This window comes from Vitis vinifera, chromosome 12 (genome assembly GCF_030704535.1).
Source record: "Vitis vinifera cultivar Pinot Noir 40024 chromosome 12, ASM3070453v1".
In the NCBI taxonomy this organism is placed as follows: Eukaryota; Viridiplantae; Streptophyta; class Magnoliopsida; order Vitales; family Vitaceae; genus Vitis; species Vitis vinifera.
Genome location: NC_081816.1, coordinates 15367579 through 15388996, shown reverse-complemented (window position 1 = coordinate 15388996; position 21418 = coordinate 15367579). Strand labels below are relative to the sequence as shown.

Genomic DNA, 21418 nt, shown 5'->3' with positions numbered 1-21418 from the left:
CTCGACCTTTGCTGTAGTAGTCTTCTCATGAGGCATCGTCTGCTCTGCTGTAGTAGCCTCCTGAGATGGAATAGCTTGCTCAACTAGAGTAGCCTCCTCAAATGGAGTTGTAGGCTCTGATGGACCAGGCATATTATGCTCAGGTGGTGGTGAAATACCCAAATGCTATTGTATTTGCCTCAGGATGGCAGTATCCTGGGTCTACGTGGCAATAAGCTGATCCTGATGTGCATGTATGACTACTTTTCGCTGGGCGAGAATACTTTGAGTGGTACTCAATGTCTACAATGTATGACATAGGCCTCTAAACTCTGAACAGGATATGGTGATAGAGGACTCAGATGGAGGAGGTGTTGATGTAGCTAGTATAACTGGTGGAGCTTCAGGCGTGGTAGGAGGAGCAGAAGATGTAGCCTCAGGCATGGGCACTGTAGAAGGTGCTGCAGAGGTAGGTGGTATGATCTCTATAGGTATCTCGGCCTGCTGTGCCTGTAGTGGCATCTCATCCTGTGGTAACTCTGGAGGTACTGGCATATCTGGGGCTCTTAGAGGTGCAACATAGGCTGTCAGATGATTCCATTTGTCGAAAGTGAATAACTCTCGGCAAATGTGGCAACGCTCAAGTTGAGGCTCAGAAGAATAGCCTAAATGCTCTAATATCTGATAGAGCAACCTGGGAAAAAGTAATGGAATGGCATCTGCTCTCTAGAGCTTTTTCCTATGGACCTTCTCTTCAAAGTAAAGAAGAGAGGTCATAACCAAATGATGAAGGCCAAAGTAAAAACCCTCTGATATCCGGAATAACGCTTCCAATATAGCTCCTCTCCTCTACACCATATGCTAAAGTGGAAATATGTTGGAACACACACCACATCTAAAAGAAGCATCCTAGGTGGAAGCTCCTTCCTAAGAAGAAATGAACGTGTAGAGGTCCTCTTGGACAATATACGGACCATGTCTCTCTGAGAGAAACGGGACCACTCTCTAAAATATGCTGGACTCAAAGGCTCATATGGAATGTGCAGGGCCTCTACAATGTGTCTGGCTCTAAGGATACCATGGCATCCATCAATGGTGAAGTGGATGACAGTAGAATCCTGGACGCGATGAGTAGTCATAGACTGATAAAAGTCTAGTGCTACTGTGGGATAGAAGAAGTCCCTAGGAGTCATCAGGTGCTCCAAATGGTATCTCTGCAGTAGGTGGAATGAATCTCTAAGCTCCAACTGTTATCTAAAAGTCTTCATATCAAAACATAGCTCGGAGTGGAATGACATAGCTCGATAATCCAAATTTCCCTTTATAGGTGGCTGTGTAACCATAGGTTGCCTGATAATCACTTTTGGAGTCATCCTAGAAGGAATCTGAGACTCTGTAGTAGGCGGTTGAGGCTATGGAGGTGTAGATGACTCTCTTGAGCCTGAACTCTTGCTTTTTTTGCAAGAGGGCGACGAAATGATTTCTTGGGGTGCGAAGTGCTTACCCCAGGTGTAGTGGGTGGTCTTCTCATCTCATACCTGTGCTGAGGATGGCTAGATGGCACTTCACCCTTAGAATGTGGAATGGCAGAGGCCTATGGAGCCTCAAACATGGAATCCTACGCAGGTGGAGCTCTTGGCCTTGGATTGCGGGCTGATGGAGACGCGGCTTGGGCTCCTCTTGTCTTGGCCATGGCTGAAATGGAGAGGCTCGTGTTCCACAGGGTACGCGGAGGTGCGTGAAGTGCTTCTTCTTCAGATACAAGACCTCTAGGCTTCCTATGGAAGGGATGCTTTGAAATTTTGGGGCTTCACAACTTATAGTGTTTTTTCGTAACTTGGAGGGGCTGTGCAAAATGAAAAAATGAGCAAACCAGAGGTTTAAATAGGAATTTAAACGACGGTTGTCATTTTTGCAAGTTGGCCTGAATTCGCAAGTTGCCCTATTTCGCAACTTGATTCACAAGTTGATTCGCAGGCTACGAAAATGGATTTTTAACTTGCGAAATGGCACATGTGTGCCTGGAGGTGCTTTTGCAGGCTACAAAAATTTTCGCAAGTTGAATAGTGGACTTATGAAATTGAGCTTTGAGGATTTCGCAAGTTGAACCCTATTTTCGCAAGTTTGAATATTGCTATGTTTTTCAGGCTTTTTCTCCCCATTGGTTCTTTAAGGCTTTCCTCCAATTCCTTTGAAGTTCCTCCTAATTTTGATTATCCAAAAATTCTAAGTTAGATTAAAATAAAATAAATTAAAGCTAGAATTAAAATTAAAACAAATAATAAAGCTTTTAAATCAACAAAATTGAAACAAAAAACATGGACTTTGGTTAGTCTTCAAAAAAACTAAGTCCATCTACTCCTTTTTGGTTAAGATTGTTGTGGCTCAATGAGACTGACTTCCTCCTTGTCTTGATTGAAAGGCTCCATGAATGGCTTGAGACAGTGGCCATTGACTTTGAAAGTGTCTATGCTGTTGGAATTGAGTAGTTCCACTACTCCATTGGAATGCACTTGGTGAATAATGAAAGGGCCTATCCACCTTGATTTTAGTTTTCCTGGAAAGATGTGGAGCCTAGAGTCATAGAGTAAGACTCTTTGTCCATTTTGAAATTCTTTGTTGGAGTAACTGATCATGCCACATCTTCATCCTCTGTTTTGCAATTTTGGAATTGATGTAGACATCATTTCTCAATTCCTCTATCTCATTAAGGTCTAAGCACCTCTTCATCCCGGTTCTGTTCAAATCCATGTTTACTTTTTTAATTGCCCACCAAGCCTTGTATTCAACTTCCACAGGGAGATGACATGCTTTGCCATAGACTAGGCGATAAGGAGACATGCCAAGAATAGTCTTGTAAGCTGTTTTGTATGTCCATAGTGAATCATAGAGCTTAACAGACCAATCTCTTCTACTCGTGTTCACCACCTTCATCAATATATTCTTGATTTCCCTGTTTTCTAACTCAACTTGCCTAGAAGTCTAAGGGTGGTAAGGTGTAGCTACCTTGTGCTTCACCCCATACTTGGCTAAGAGAGTTTAAAAAGGCTTGTTGCAAATATGAGTACCTCCATCACTGATTATGACCTTGGGCACCCCAAATCTTGAGAAGATGTTCTCTTTGAGAAACTTGAGAACAACTCTATGGTCATTGTGTTTATATGGGATTGCCTTAACCCATTTAGAAACATAGTCTACCCCCACCAAAATGTAAGAGTTACCAAAAGACATAGGGAAAGGTCCCATGAAGTCAATGCCCTAAACTTCGAAGAGATCAACTATTAAAATGGGGTTCATAGGCATTTGGTTCCTACATGTTAGTTTCCCAAGCCTTTGGCATCTATCACAGCTCCTGCACATGGCATGAGCATCTTTGAAAAGTGATGGCCAATTGAAACCTGATTGTAGCATCTTCCTGGCTGTTTTCTAAGAGGCAAAGTGGCCTCCACATGTGCTTTCGTGGCAATGACTGAGGATCCCCTGTTGCTCTTGTTCAGGGACACACTTCCTTATTATTTGATCTGCACAATACTTGAAAAGAAAAGGTTCTTCCCAATAGTAGGCATGAATTTTTGTAAAGAAGTGCTTCCTATCTTGTGCTTTCCACTCACTTGGAACTTCACCAGTAACTAGATAGTTGGAAATATGAGCATACCAAGAAGCATCTTCTAACAACATAAGTGACTCCTCAGAAAAATCATCATTAATAGGTAAACCATGGGAATTGTGCGATATAGCCAACCTTGAAAGGTGGTCAGCTACCACATTTTCCACTCATTTCTTGTCTTTGATTTAGAGATTGAACTCTTGTAGTAAGATAATCCATCTAATCAGCCTTGATTTTTCATCTTGCTTTGTCAATAAGTACTTCAAAGCTGAGTGGTTAGTGAAAACCACAATGAAATACCCTACCAGATAAGCACAAAATTTGTCAAAGGCAAAAACTACATCCAACAATTCTTTCTCTGTGGTTGTGTAGTTTCTTTGCGTTTCATTCAATGTTTTTCTTGCATAGTAGATCACATAGGGTTTTCCATCCTCTCTTTGACCAAGAACAGCTCCTATAGCAAAGTCACTAGCATCACACATCACTTCAAAAGGTAGTTGCCAGTTAGGAGCCCTCACTATTGGAGCGGTTGTCAAGAACTACTTTAGTTACTCAAAACTTTTTTGACATCTCTCATCCCATACAAATTTAGCATCCTTCACCAATAGTTCACAAAGAGGCTTTGAAAGTTTAGAGAAATCTTTAATAAACCTCCTGTAGAACCCAACATGGCCAAGGAATTGCCTTACTCCTTTTACAGTTGTTGGGGATTGCAATTTGACAATAAGTTCCACCTTTGCTTTATCAACTTCAATGCCTTTCTTGGAGATGATGTGGCCAAGGACAATTCCTTGCTGTACCATAAAATGGCATTTCTCCCAGTTAAGCACTAAGTCATTTTCAATGCATTGGTTCAGAACAGCTTCCAAGTTGACTAAACATTCCTCAAATGTGTTTCCATATATGGTGATATCATCCATAAAAACTTCCACAATACGCTCCACCATATCACTGAAAATGCTTAACATACATTGTTGGAATGTTGCAGGTTCATTGCATAAACCAAAAGGCATTCTTTTGTAGGCATATGTTCCAAATGGACATGTGAAAGTGGTATTCTCCTGGTCTTCAACATCAATTTCTATTTGAAAATACCCGGAGTAGCTGTCCAAGAAACAATAGAAAGGATGGCCTAAGACTCTCTCCAACACTTGATCAATAAATGGCAATGGAAAATGATCATTCCTTGTCACAACATTCAATTTTCTATAATCAATACATACCTTCCAACCTGAAGTGAGGCGTGTAGCAACTTCTTCTTCTTTATCATTTTGCACCACTGTGATCCCTGATTTCTTTGGCACTACTTAAGTAGGACTCACCCATGGGCTATCTAATATGGGGTAGATAATACTGGCCTGAAGTAGCTTAAGAACCTCGGCTCGCACCACCTCTTGCATATGAGGATTCAATCTTCTTTGAGGTTGATGAATTGGCTTAGCTTTTTCTTCCATGTATATATGATGTGTACAGACTAAAGGGCTGATACCTTTCAAGTCAGATATTTGCCATCCTATTGTTTTCTTACATCTCCTAAGAACTTCAAGTAAACACTCCTCCTGATGAGTGGTAAGAGATGAAGATATAACAACAGGGCACTTTTTATTCTCCTCTAGGTATGCATACTTCAACTCCGTGGGTAGTGGCTTCAGATTAAGCTTTGGGGCCTCCTTTTTAACAGCTTCTTGTGTCTCCTCCTCATTGAACAAAGGTAGAATTTCTTCTATCCTCCTCCAATCTGGTAGAGTAACAAGAAAATTTGAGGGTTCAGTCAACCCTTCATCAAGATCCCCGAGACTTTTATTCAACTTCTCTTGTATTTTCTGATTACAATGCTCCTCTACTAAAGTGTCAATGATGCACACCTCTTCTGGAATTTCTTCTTCTTCCGGATTGATTGGCTTATTGGACATATAGAAGATATTGAGCTCCAATGTCATGTTGCCAAATGTGAGTTGCATGAGTCCATTTCTACAATTAATGATTGCATTTGATGTAGCTAGGAATGGTCTTCCAAGTATGATAGGAACATAATTAGTTTCCTTGACAATTGGGTCTGTATCAAGAACAACAAAATCCACTAGATAGTAGAAATTGTCAACTTGAACTAAGACATCTTCAATAATCCCCCTTGGAATCTTCACTGATCTATCTGCTAGAGATAGAGTGATTGATGTTGGTTTCAATTCACCAAGTCCCAATTGCTTGTAGACAGAGTATGGTAACAAATTCACACTTGCCCCCAAGTCCAACAAAGCTTTTTCCACAAAAGTCCCTCCAATCATCACTGAGATGGTAGGGCAGCCTGGATCTTTGTACTTCACTGGAGACTTGCACTGTATAATGACACTTACTTGCTCAGTCAAGAAGGCTTTCTTATTCACATTCAACCCTCTTTTGATAGTGCACAAGTCCTTCAGGAATTTTGCATAAGTCGGCACTTGTCTGATCATGTCTAGCAATAGGATGTTGACCTTCACTTGCCTCAATACTTCAAGAATTTCTTATGCATTGCTGATTCCCTTTTTTCCTTGCAAAGCTTGAGGAAAAGGTGGAGGCATGTGTTTCTTCATCACATCTCCATTGATAACTATCTTCTCCAAATCTTCATTAACTGTTGAATCATGGTTCCCTTTCCTTCCACTACTCCCTTTCTTCTTTCCTTTGATTTCTTCTCTCTTCTCTGTCTCTTTTTCACTCTCTGTTTCATCATGTGGCTTGGGTGTTGGCAGCTCAACCTCTTTACCACTCCTTAGAGTGATCATGGCTTTGACGTCCCTCACCTATGAAGATTCTCCCTCATGAGCCTCCATTTCATGGATACCCTTGGGGTTTTGGTGAGGTTGAGAAGGAAACCTTCCCTTCTCTTGCACTGTGTTAAGGTTGGTGAGCCTTGAGATTGAGTACTGGAGATTATCTATCTTTTGAGATAGATCTTTTTGCATTCCATCCATCATTTTATTCAATGTATTCTTTACACTGTCGATTTTTTGACTAAGTTGAGCATTAATGGATTTCTGGTCTCCAACAAAATCTCCCACGACCTTGCCTAGATTCATTATTACTTGCTTAAGATTTGAAGCTTGTTGAGATGCTTAGCTTGGTTGTGTGTACTGAAGTGCTCTTGGTTTCTAGGAGAAATTTGGATGGTTCCTCCAATTTGAATTGTAGGTATTTCCATATGAAGCATTGTTATTGGGCTTGAATTGTTCAATAACATTTGCTTGATTTCCAAACATTTCTCTAACAATTGGAATTGTAGGACACTCCTCCACCAAGTGCTCATAAGAATGACAAATGGAACAAAGCATAACTTGCACTGGTGTTTCAGAAACGGCTTGCACTTCACATATATTTTTCAGTTCTAGCTTCTCCAATCTTCTTGTCATAGCTACAACTTTTTCTTTCATATCAATATCTTCGTTCAAGGTATACATCCTAGCCTTAGCATTAAGAGCATTTGGTTGAGACTTCATTCTTCCCACTTCTCCCCTGTTCGGTGATTACTACTCAAAAAAGTGTTATTTGATAGCTTATAATTAATCCTTTTAAACACTTTTGAGTAGTAGTTTTGCCCTTTTAACTCAATTGGCATGTTAAGGACCCTTGAAAGCAATTTTAATCACTTTGTGTAAGTTTTGGTGTTTTTTTTAGTAATTTGATCACCAAAGCAATTCAAGATTGAGGAGAGTTTTGAGGAATCTTGGGCAAAGCTTAAAATTCATTTGCCAAGAGTAAATCCGGATTGCAAGGAGAAAAAGTAAAGAGAATCTGACATGAAGCATATTCTTGATGACAGTCATAGTAGCCACTTTTGGAGCACTTTCTGAAGTCCAATTGATGCATGCTATATACCATTTGAAATCTCAGGAAGTCAACAATCCACTGCTTCAAACGGTGTGCAATTCGGAGTTGAAACGAAGAAGTTACAGCCATTGTAAGCCAATCACTCCAAGCTGAAGGAAGCATTTTGCAAAGTGCTGCGAAATCACCCTTTTGTTGCGAAGTGATTCCGCAGCCTTTTTGTACAGTATGGTGTATTTCCTTCTGAAGTTGCCCGACATATACCGCGAGAGGGAAGCTGGGAACCTCAAGGTGGAAGCCAACTTCGCAGCCCTGAGAAGATAGCATGTTGTTGCGAAATGATTTTGCAGCCCTCTTGAGTGTCTGCGAAATCTCGCAGACACCATTTTCTCTTGCGAAATGGTTCCTGGAGCCTCCCGATATTTGCTACTGACATTGGGAGATATTTTACATCAGATTTTTGTTGTCTAAATCCCAAAATACTCCTTGTAAGCCACCAATTACAAGATTCCTTAGCTTTTAAGTTAGTAAAAAAGAGAAAATATCAATGTAATAATTAGTTTTATATTATGTTCATATATATACCTCTCGGGAGCCTGTTCTCAGAGAGGAGATCCTTTTGTAAAGTTTTGGGTAAGCAAGTAAAGTTCAGTTCTTTCTACTGCCTTACCTTCTCACTTTGTATTTTTTATTTATTACTAAGTTATGAACTCTCTGAGGAGTTTTCCCCAGAAAATGAGTAACTAAACCTCTAATTCCTTGGAGCTAAGGTTGCCGGGGAAGGTTCCAAGTGCAAGAATGAAAAGCTTTGTGGTTTTAGTAAGTAATGAAGAGGAAGTGAAATCCTTTAGTGATTTCTATGTTTTTAGTTAACTTAAAACACCTTAGAGTCACCTGGGCCAACACTTGGTAAGGCAAGTGATTTCCAACCATGGAGATGCACTAGTTTACCCCTTGCGAGCCTCTGGGAGGTGACTTCAAGGTAGGATTTTCTAGAATTGCCAACACTTGGTAAGCTTTTGGACTCCAAGGAGACATCCATTAGTTATCTCTTACGAGCTTGAGAAGGGAAGTCCAAGGTTAAAGATCACCGTGAATGGTTAAGGCTTAGTGAGAGGCTTAAACCATTGCAAGTTGCATCAGTGAGAGAATTAAAGTGAAATCTAATTGAAGGATGTATCTGTACAACACCGGTTAGAGAATTGACTATATGTTGAATCTCTAACGCGAGGAAATGAACCATCTGACCGGAGCTATGTCTTTTGCATGAGGAACCACCCCAGTGAACTTGACTCTCCAAGGAATGTTTTTCTTCCTAAGTTATTCCTATTACTTGTTGTGTTAGTTAGTTTAAGTCTAAACCTTTACCAATCAAAGTTTGTGTTTTATTTCTTAAGCTAACCTTGAAATGAAACAAGACCAATTCACTTGGAATTGGCATCATTGATAGCTTGTTAATCCTTCCCAGTGAACTATCCTAGAGCCGCTATACTATAGTAGCTTTTTCTTTGCTATCATAGTGTATGGTGTTATAGGTTATAAATTTTGTTGATTACTCCCTCATTCAAGGAGCACCAGCTGGACACGAATCAGCTGATACACCAATTAGGCATGAATCATTTGGTTCATCCCATCCTCTTGAAACTTCAGCAACATAATTCAAGAAATCCATGGCTTCCTCCGGATTCTTACTCATGAAATCCCCTCCATACATAGTCTCTCAGAGTTGCTTCATTGAGGAAGACATACCATCATAAAAGTAGCTCACCAATAGCCATGTATCAAAGCCATGGTAAGGACAAGCATTGATAGCTTCCATGTATCTCTCCCAACACTCATAGAATTTTTCATTCTCTTTAGCTGAGAAGTTTGAAATTTGCCTTTTTAAGCCATTGGTCCTATGAGTAGGGAAAATTTTCTTGAGAAATTCAGCTTGCAAATCAGTCCAAGTTCGGATACTCCTTGGCCTTAAAGAATTAAGCCAAATCTTGGCCTTATCCTTCAGAGTGAAAGGAAATAGCTTTAGCCTCATCAAGTCGATTGAAGTTCCTCCCTCTTGGAATGTATTACAAACATCTTCAAATTCTTCGATATACGCGTAGGGATTCTCACTTTCCATCCCATCGAAAGTAGGTAGAAGTGGCACAATATGCAGTCTGATTACTAGTTGCTCTGTATGAGGCACTATGCATGATGGTGCACTCATACGAGGTGGATGCATGCGGTCCCCCATTGATCTGAATGCATTGGGATTGTCCTAGTGACCATGGTAACTATGCTGATCTTTAGGTGTAGTTTCTATGATGTTCAAGCACAATTCCAACTCTGTTTCGTGAGGTGTTTCAATTTTTAAAAGTCTTCCTCCACTATCTCGTATCCAATATGGCATACACAACTAGTAACAATTGTAACAAAAACAAAGAAAACAAAAGAAAATAATACTACAAAAAACTAAGATTAACTAAAAACTAAATTAAAAGATAGACTAAAATATGAACAAGTAAAAGAGACAATTAAAAAGAGTTAGTAAAAGAAAAGAAAAATCACCAAACTTGTTATCTTCATCACAAGTGTTTTGGAAAAGGTTATATCACTATAAAATTGGCACCATCCCCAGCAACGACGCCATTTGATTCGTGCCTAGTTGGTGTATGCCCTGTTGATTGGTGTTCAATCAACTGGTGTACTCTGATTTCAGTCCTCAGACATAGTAATCAACAAAATTTATAAACCTATTTCACCATATACTAGGGTAGCATTAGCTAGCATAACATAGTGGCTTTAAGATCGTCCATAGGGATGAGTTTTTAAATTACAACTGATATTAGTTCAAAAACTGAATTGGTGTTTTTTCTTTTCAAGGTTAGCTTTAAAAGAAAACATAAATAAGTTTGAAAAGGTTGGTTTTTGGTGAAACCAAAAATAAAGTAACTGAAATTACTTACAAAGAAAAGTGCTTCTTGGAGTTTTAGATCACTAGGCTCAGGTTCGTCATACAAAAAGAGATATTTCGGTCAATTGAATATTTTCCTCGCATTGGGGATTTAACATATAGTTATTTCCCAAACCGGTGTGGTACAGATGTTTCCCTTTTATGGTTTCAAACACTAAATCTCTATCACTGAATCATCTTGCAATGGTTCATACCTCTCACCTAGTATTGGCCATTCAGGGTGATCCTTAACCTTGAATTACCCGTTAAAAGCTCGTAAGAGATAACTAATGGATGTCTCCTGGGAGTCCAAAAAATTACCAAGTGTTGGCTATTCTACATAATCCTACCTTTAAACCACCTCCCAAAGGCTCGCAAGAGATAAACTAGTGTATCTCAATGAACGAAGATCACTTGCCTTACCAAGTGTTGGACCAGGTGATTTTAAGGAATTTTAAGTTAACTAAAAGGATAAAAACCATTAACGGGTCACACTTTCTCTTCATAAAAACTGAAACAACAAAACTTCCACTTTTATATCCGGAACCTTACCCAACTTCCTTCACTCCAAGAAACAAAAAGCCTAGCCACTCATCCTCTGGGAAAACATCCTCAGAGTTTGATTTGCTAGAAATAAAAATAATGAGAAAACAAAATGAGAATGTAAGGCAAAGCCAAACTCTGTGTATTACTTTCTTGAAAAACTATACAAAGTGTCATCCCTGAGAAAAACTCCCGAGCGATCTTCTAAAAGAAAATTACAATAGATATTATATAGAGAGGCTATTCACCCCTCCTGCTAACTTCCCAACCAAGAAAAATTGTCATTGGTGGGTTACAAGAAGAAAATAGGGATTTAAACACAAATATCTAAAGATAAATATTAAACGGAGTCGGTGCGCAAATATCTCAAATTATAGGTGGATTTCGCAAACTTGCAAAAATTTCTCAAGTTGAAATTATCCATTTCGCAAGTTGCAAAATTGTCCTGCAACTTATCAGCTCTTTGTCTTGCAGTTATTCCTTTCCCCTTCCTACTTCGCTAGTTGCGAAAATTTTGCAAGTTGGATTCCACAACTTGCGAAATTGCTGGATGGTTGGTTTCTTCTGTGTTTTTCTTCCTTGCATCCTCGTTTGGCTTTGACAAAGGGCTATGAAGCTCCAAAGCTTAGTTTCTTCATGAATTTGAGCTTCAACTTGCTTTGCCATGAAATATACAAAGATCTTCCTCATTCTTGGATTGCTTTGGTGATAAAAAAAAAGCTATCAAAAACACTAAAACTTAACACAATTTGATTAGAAATGATTGCAAGGGTCCTTAACATGCCAATTGAGTTAAAAGGCAATAACTACTACTCAAAAGTGTTTAAAAGAGTTAATTACAAGCTATAAAATAGCACTTTTTGAGTAGTAATCAATGATATATTAGATGAGTGGATACGAGAAGGAGATGAGCCTATTTTATCATCTAATAATTTGGATTGGGTGGATAAAGGTCTTCCCACTAATGAAGAAGGTAGAGAAACAGTTCATGAAGATGATGGTGCCACAAATCGTAGAGTTAGTAGGCGTACAAGTAATGCTACACAAGAAAGAGATGTTGATTCCTGTCATAAAGGTAAGACTCCTAGAACGATTTCTTCAAGTTCTAGTAGTGGTGATGGTGACAATGGGCGCAGTAGGCGGGATGGTGGCACTAGTGGGGGTATTGGAGAAGATGGTAGCATGGAAGGAGATGGTAGCACTGGAGGTGGTTATGTTAGTCAAGTAGACCATGGCATGTCATGGGCATAAGAAGGTGAAAATTACTATGCCACACAAGATACAAATCATGGATATCAATCAGGGATATGAGAATAACAAAAGCATTTGGAAAGACTAATTACATTTCCTAGCGATGATGATTATTCTAGTGGGCATGATTATCATAGATCAAATTATCACAGTATCAATGAGCACTTACAGAATTTGGGTATAGGATCAAGGTCGTATTTCAGAGGGGTAGATGATAGATCATATCACAACTTTAGAGACCGTGATAGCTCTTCCAGTACTTTTAGTAGATATGATTTTGATCGATTTCCAATGATGCATCTCAAGGGATAGTTAAATACAGGAACACGAGCTAGTGATTCATATGGATATGATCAATCTTCTCATAGCAATAGCATTGCTTATTGAGGTTTTGGATACTATCAATATGGTGTTGACCCGAAACAGCTTTCGAAACCATATTTTCCTGATTATGGATCATCAAGCCAATCATCTCAGCCAGCATATTCGAGTTATGAACAACTCTTTCAACCATATCCTCACTATAGGAATTGCCACCCCAATTTATATACTTGTCGTAGGACTGATGATGATGATTTTGAACCCCGTTGTCATTTAACATGGAATTGATTATTATATTGTATGTTTGTTAGTAAAAATTTTATTATATTTGAAATAAAATAATTTTCTTTTATTAGCATTATCATAAATAACTCTAAGCAAAATACTTTTATAACTATTTAAATAATGTCAAATGTGAGACAATTTTATTTTATTAATTTTTTGAGCTTATTTAATTGTATATATTTTTCTGATGATTTACATAATATTTTTATAATTTTTTGAATTTTCTAATTAGCTTATTTTACGTATCGCCCGATACCAAACCAATACGCCTAGGGGCCCTCCAAGTCAGTGACCGATACCGCAACTTTGAACCGTGGTCTTGACGCCAATGTTACTCATTTTCACCATGGACTTCCCAAACTCCATGTTGAAGTTCAACGCCTGCAAGCCTCTAATGCCTAGGAATCGCTGCATGTAGCTTTTGGTGAAGTCATTTGTCCACAACTTCTTATCCGACTCAAGTATTCCACGTCCATTCTTCAAATTTTTAAAGAAAGAGGCATTGAATGTGTTGGGGCTACTAGTGTCCAATGCAACGTGCCTGTTTGCATCATTTTTTTTAGGGCAAAAAGCTTGTAGATGAGGAAAAAAGGCAGGTTCTATGAAGAAATCAACACCATTTCCCGTTGTCGTGTTGAAGTTATATAGTTTGTCACTAAAGAATTGGCATGCTGAAGTTCCAATAGTGTGATCGCCTGTAATGTGTTCACATCAATGTACCGAGTTAATTTAGGTATATAGACTCTGGTGAAGTAGAGCAAAGAAATTAAACTAAGTAAGTTGAATAATTATGAGTTTGATACGGCGGTTCTTACAAACTAGAGCAACAAGATCTTGATCATTGAGACCCTTGTCAGTGAACTTTTGCTTTTGGAGTTCAATGGAGTCACGGGAGGCTGGAAAATTGGCAGTCTCAGATGCTAATGAAACACGACCGTCTCTCCACCCTATGGGTACCTTCCAGCTTGCTCCTTTGGTCTGCGTAAAACATTGGAGTAGCATAAGTAATAATAAGGCATTGAATATTGTAATATGTTGGGATCGACCATGAATCATGTATTTATGCATACCAGAAGGACAGAGTCACAGGCAACGAGAGCAAGAATATCAGCGCATTAGTCCACTCCAAGGTAGGCGGCTTCCAACCGGGTCTTGGCGTCATCTATTACTTCATATCTTCTCAACAGACTATTGGGACCATCAGTTCTTTTAGTTGAGGAGCTAGTGAGGAGGATGAAAGCATCGCAACCTTGGACGAAGTAGTCATGGAAGTACATGCGGAGCAAACAGGGGCAATGGTTGGGTTGGAATTGAAATAAGTTGTAAGTGTCTCTTTCACAATGGATTCGACTTTAGGGCAAGTATAGGAATAGAACCTGACCCGCATATTAGAGAATTCATTACAATAAATTTTATTTCTATTTTCAAATTCTTGTAATTAGTTGTGATTTCCTATTTTTGTTGTAATTCCCTAATTCTAAGATTGTTTCCCATTTTTATGTTTTGGGCTAATTCTAGGATTTTTTTTCCTATTTTTGTTGTAATCCCCTAATTCTAGGATTGTTTCCTATTTTTGTGTTTTGGGTAGATTGTTTCCTATTTTTGTGTTTTAGGTTTTGTGTGTATATATTCATTCTTAATCAATGGAAAACTCAAGCCATTGTTTCTCAATAATCCTCTCTCTACTTTAATATGGTATCAAGAGCCTAATCTTTTTGGGCATATTTTCTTCCTTTTTTTTTTTCCTTCTCTTCAATAGCTTCCGATACATCCTTCTATTTCCACCAATGATCCTATCACCATCCAAAACTCCTAAGATCCTTAACATCCCCTCCTTACAATCAATCTTTCCAATATCACCAAATTGTCATCCACCAATTATCTCACATGGAGCCTTCTAATCTAATATCTTCTTGAAGGTTATGATCTTCATCACTTCATTGATGACACACATATTCCACCACCACCCACCATCACTGTCACTGGTGTTGCATCCCTAAATCCGACATACACAATCTGGAAACGTCAGGATCATCTCATTTTTAGTGCTCTCCTTGGTGCTATCTCCGTTTCACTACAACCGCTTATTGCCCACACCACCACTTTCCTTGATGCATGTCAAACCTTAGCTAATACCTATGAAAAACCATCTCGTGGTGATATTAAACAATTAAAGGAACAATTAAAGCAGTGTACCAAGGGCTCAAAATCAATTAGTGAATATATGCAGGCGATAAAAACTTGTGCCAATGAACTTGCCCTTTTGGGGAAGCCAGTTGATGATGAGGATCTTATTGATCAAGTTCTTGAAGGACTAAGTGATGAGTACAAATCCGTCATTGATGCAATTAATGCCTGTGACACATCAATTTCTTTTACTGAGCTCCATGAGAAACTTCTCAATAAAAAAACATCTCTTCAAACTGCTCAATCATCTCCTCTATCACTACCAGCAACGGCAAATCCCACAGCCTTCTGGAATCATCCAAATTGGCGTCCACCAGCCACCACTCCACAACAACTAGGCCCTACCACTGTGTTTTCTCCTCATGATCAACACCAACCCAAACCTTATTTGGGTCATTATCAAGCATGCGGTATTCAAGGACACACTGCCAAACGATGCCCGATGTTTTGGCTTGTCACTAATCAACAATCCCCGACACCTCATCCTCAAGGCACTTAGGGATATTGCCCATCCACACCTTGGCAACCACGAGACAATCATGTTGTTCTCGGCAACAACACTACTCCTACTTTAATTGTTGGATAGTGGAGCATCTCACCACATTACATCTGACTTGAGTAATCTCTCTCTTCATAACCCGTATCAAGGATCTAATGATATCATGATTAGCGATGGATCGACCCTTCCCATCACACATACCGGTTTTACGACCATACCTTCTTCCTCTCGCACCTTTACTTTACAAAACGTCATTTGTGTCCCTTCCATGTAAAAGACCTTAATTTGCATTTATCAATTTTGCACTAATAATCATGTTTATGTTGAATTCTCAGCCTCTACTTTTCAGGTGAAGGATCTAAACACGAGGGCAATCCTTTTGATGGGTGAACCTAAGGATGGTGTATATGAGTGGCCGACTACATTCCCTTCTGTTACCTTTTCACAGTTGCTTGTATTTTCCAGTGTCAAGACTACTTCGTCCGAGTGGCACTCTAGACTAGGTCATCCATCATTTACTATTATGAAAAATATTGTTTCTAAGTTTTCTTTACCATTGTCTAGTCCGTTATCCTCTTTCACACATTGTAATGTCTATTCATGTAATAAAAGTCATAAAATTCCATTTTCTTTTTCTACCTTAACCTCATCCCATCCGCTTGAACTTCTCTTTTCTGATGTATGGACCTCTCCTGTTTCTTTTGTTGATGGTTTTCAGTACTATGTTTTTTTTTTTATCATTATACATGGTATACTTGGTATTATCTACTTAAACAGAAATCCCATGTGTATGATGTCTTTGTGCGCTTCAAGGCATTAGTCGAAAACCAATTTAAACGCCGAATTGTTACCCTCTATTTAGATAATGGTGGCGAATATCAAACCCTTGATAATTTTCTCTCCACCAATGATATATCCCATCTTACTACACTACCACATACACCTGAACACAATGGTATTTCCGAACGACGTCATCTCCATATTGTTGAAACCGGTCTATCTCTTCTCACTCATGCATCGATGCCTCTTAACTTTTTAGACTTACGCCTTTGCCACTACTATATATCTCATCAACCATATGCCCACACCCACATTACATCTCTCATCTCCTTTTGACAAACTCTTTGAATTTCCACCCAACTACACTAAACTTCGAGTGTTTGGTTGCTTATGTTATCCATGGCTTCGTTCTTATTCTCAACATAAACTTGAGCTCGTTCCACTCCTTGTGTTTTTCTTGGTTACTCTTCAACACAAAGTGCCTATATCTGTCTTGATATGTCCACCTCAAAAACCTATATTTCTCGTCATGTCAAATTTCTTGAAAACTCTTTTCCATTTACCATCCACCAATCCTATCTAGCTCGTCCCACCCCAAAGCTCATTTCCAACTGGCTTCCTCAGTCCAAACTCTAACCATTTCAAATGGCTCACTCAATACGCCTCCACAAAGGGATTACTCGTGCCAGCATCAATCCTAAAATGCCCAACCGGTCGATCGCCCCTCCTCACCAATTAACCGTTTACCACCATAACCACACAATTATGAGACCTTTCCTGCTTCAACCACAACTCCACCCACCTATCAAAATACCCATCTCATGACCACTAGAGCCAAAAACAACATCCACAAACCCTTAACCAAAATGAATTCTCTAATACCATCAGACAATGAGATTCATATGTTAACCAAGCCCTAATCGATCCTAAATGGAGACAAGTTATGAATGATGAATTTGATGCTCTTGTTCATAATGGAACTTGGGAGCTTGTTTCATCTACTTCTATGCAGAATCTTGTTGGATGTAAGTGGGTTTTTCGTATTAAACAGCTTCTTGATGGCTCTATTGACAGGTATAAAGCTAGATTAGTTGCCAAAGGTTTTCATCAGCGACCTGGCGTGGGTTATCATGACACCTTTAGTACGGTTGTCAAGCCAACAACAATACAACTTATTCTAAGCTTGGCAACTAGTAAAGGTTGGCAATTGCGATAGTTGGATGTTAATAATGCCTTTCTTCAAGGCCATCTTTTTGAAGATGTCTACATAGCCTAGCTTCCGGGATTTGTTGATAGAGATAATCCAACACATGTATGTAAATTAAAGAAGGCTATATATGGACTCAAGCAAGCCCCATGGGCTTGGTATCTTGAACTTCGCCAGTTCCTCATTGAGTCTAGGTTCACAAACTCTCATGCAGACACTTCTCTATTCATTCTCCACTCAGGTGATATTACTATATATCTACTTGTTTATGTGGATGACATTATTATCACAGGTACCAACACCAATATTATTCAGCGCTACATTTATAACCTCATGGCACAAAGATTTTCAATCAAGGATCTTGGCGTTTTGTCCTACTTTCTCGGCATTAAGGTTCTCACCACTCCATCTGGTGTGTTGCTTACTCAAAGGCGCTATATCTCTGATCTTCTTACCTAGACAAAAATGTCTAGTGCAAAACCTATTGCTACACCACTTGTTACAGATGGAAATCTCACACTTGATTCAGGTACAACTTTGACTAACTGCATAGAATATAGAACCCTTGTTGGCAGTCTACAGTATCTTCACCTTACTCACCCAGACCTATCATATGTTGTTAACAAGCTATCACAATTCATGCATCTCCCGACATTTGAACATTGGAATGCTGCAAAACGACTGCTTCGATATTTGTGTGGCACATTAACTCATGGATTATTTATTCATAAGGCCAATACACTTTCTCTTCATGCCTTCTCAGATGCAGATTGGGTTGGCAACAAAGATGACTACCTCTACGAGTGCCTATTGATTACTACTCAAAAGGTGTTATTTCATAGCTTGTAATTAACTCTTTTAAACACTTTTGAGTAGTAGTTATTGCCTTTTAACCCAATTAACATATTAAGGACCTTTGCAATCATTTCTAATCAAAGTGTGTAAGTTTTGGTATTTTTGTTAGTAATTTGATCACCAAAGCAATCTGAGATTGAGGAGAGTTCTTTGGAATCCTTGGCAAAGCAATGGAAGACTCAAAAACATGAAGAACCAAAGCTTTAAAGTCCTTTGCCATAAGCAAATTCGGAATGCAAGGAGGGGAAGCAAACAAGAATCAGCTATGAAGCATTCTTGATGACAGTCATCTCAGCCACTTTTGGATCACTTTATGGGGTTCAATTTATACATTCTATATGTCGTTTCGAAGCTCAGGAAGTCAAAAATCCAATGCTTTAAACGGTGCATGATTCGGAGTTGAAATGAAGGAGTTACAGCCATTTCAAGCAGATCACTCCAAGTTGAAGGAAGATTTTTGCACGGCTGCGAAATCAGCCTTTTGCTGCGAAAATCTTATCCTTTTGCTGTAAAATTTTTGCAGCCATTTTGCACAGTGCACGAGTGTTCTCCTGAAGCTTCCCGATATTTGCAACCGACATTTTGAGATTTTTTACTTTAGATATTTGATGTCTAAATTCCCAAACTCTCCTTGTAACCCACCTATCATAGGATTCCTTAGTCTTTAAGCAAGAACAAAGGGTAAATACACCCATATTTAAAGGTTGTAAGTTTCCTCAGAGAGGGGACGACGGACGAAAAACAGGGCTTGTACACAGACACTTTGTATAGTTTTTGGAAAGAAGTAAAATTGAGAGTTTTTGCTCTACCTTACCTACTTGTTTTGTTTGTTTATATTCATCTAATTTTTCTTACTAGCCAAACAAGCTCTGAGGAAGTTTCCTCAGAGAATGAGTGGCTAGACTTTTAGTTCCTTGGAGCTAAGGTTGCCGGGAAAGGTTCCAAGTGCAAGAATTAGTAGCTTTGTGGTTTCAACCATTAATGAAGAGGAAGTGTGATCCTTTAATGATTTCTATGTTTTTAGTTAACTTAAAACACCTTCAATTCGCTTGAGCCAACACTTGGTAAGGCAAGTGATCTCCGTCCATAGAGATGCACTAGTTTACCTCTTGCGAGCTTTTGGGAAGTGACTTGAAGGTAGGATTTTCTAGAATTGTCAACACTTGGTAAGTTTTTGGACTCCAAGGAGACATCCATTAGTTATCTCTTGCGAGCTTGAGAAGGGAAGTCCAAAGTTAAAGATCACCTTGAATGGAAAATGCTAAGTGAGAGGCACGAGCCATTGCAAGTTGCATTAGTGAGAGGGAATTAGAGCTGAAATCCATTTAAAGGATATATCTATACAACACCGGTTAGAGAATTGACTATATGTTAATTCTCTAATGCGAGGAAAGGAACCAAATGACCGGAGCTCTGTTTTTGCATAAGGAACCTCCCCTGTGAACCCAAACCTCCAAGGAATGTTTTTCTTCATAAGTAATTTCCATTACTTTCTTTTTAGTTAGCTTGAAACAAAACCTCGTTTAACCAAAGTTTGTGTTTTATTTTTTAAGCTAACTTTGAAATGAAAAAACACCAATTTAACTTTGAATTGGTATCAGTTGTGAGTTGAAAACCCTTCCCAGAGAACGATCATAGAGCCACTATGCTATATTAGCTAAAGCTATCCTAATGCATGGTGATATAGGTTATAAATTTTGTTGATTACTCCCTCAATCAAAGAGCACTAGCTGGACATGAATCAACTGAGACACCAATTGGGCATGAATCACCTATATTGTCTATCTTGGTCGTCATCTAATTTCTTGGTCATTCAAGAAACAGCGTACAGTTGCTCGGTCATCCATAGAGGTTGAGTATCGATTAGTTGCCACTACTACTTCAGAAATCAATTGCATTTGTTCCTTTCTCATAGAGCTTGGCGTCACTCTTCCTACACAGCCTGTTATCTATTGTAACAATGTTGGTGCCACCTATCTCTATTCTAATCCAGTCTTTTCATTTGCACATGAAACATGTGGAAATTGACTATCACTTTATTTGGGATCAAGTTCAATCAGGTGCTCTTCGTGTTACTCATGTTTCCTCAGCAGATCAACTTGCCGACACTCTTACTAAACCCCTTCCACAAAGCAGCTTTCAAGAATTACGAGTCAAGATTGGCATCTCCTCTGAAGCTCCATTTTGAGGGGGCATATTAGAGAATTCATTACAATATATTTTATTTATATTTTCAAATTCTTGTAATTAGTTGTAGTTTCCTATTTTTGTTGTAATCCCCTAATTCAAGGATTGTTTCCTATTTTTGTGTTTTGGCTAGATTGTTTCCTATTTTTGTGTTTTAGGTTTTGTGTATATATATTCATTTTTAATCAATGGAAAAGTCAAGCCATTATTTCTCAATAATCCTCTCTCTATTTCAACATCGCGTGCCTTGGCCTTGAACCAATGCAGCAGCCATGGTAATTAGTAGTAGAAACAACAATATGGATGTGAGGGCGGCCATTAATACTCTAGCTAGGGAAGGATTTTAAGATGGTGAAGAAGAGAGCTACGATATGTTATATGGTATTGGCATAAATAGTCTTTCCTTCCAAAACCGAGTTTAAATTTTAGAACTTCCAATTTCTTCCTTTGATTAATGTAATTTAAACTAGACTTTTATAGGTTGTGTTGACAATTTGAAAGGAAAAGTATGCAATATTTTAATTATACTTTTTACACATTCCTTCTCTTTTATGTATTAACATTTATTTTCTGAAAAATAATATATATCAACCAACATTAAACCAAAAAATAATTAAATCAGTCATTAAAGGTGTAACTCCCATACGACAATCTTTGTTCCTTTCGCTTTGAGCATTCATTTGAGAAATATGAGAAATGGTTTGTTTCTACTATCTTATTTATTTTCTTTCGTTGACGGAAAGTCAAATGTTGAAATTCTCAAACCCGCTTTGAAGTGGCATTTGTTATAAATAACATTTAATTAATTTATTTAAAGTTTTCAAATTCATTTTTTAATTACTAGTTATTATAAATAATCTTTATTTATGTAAACTATAGAAAGACTTTTAAAAATAAGATATATGATGAGATAAATAGATTTCAAGTATTAGATGATTTAGAAAAGTGAATTGAGAAAAAAAAAGTTATAAAAAGTTACTT

At 38.4% G+C, this 21418-nt stretch overlaps 1 pseudogene; it reads right to left on the bottom strand.

The window, feature by feature from the left end:
• Positions 1 to 13007: 13007 nt before the first annotated feature.
• Positions 13008 to 20756, bottom strand: LOC100248618 (cationic peroxidase 2-like; annotated as a pseudogene).
• Between the last annotated feature and the right edge of the window lie 662 nt (positions 20757 to 21418).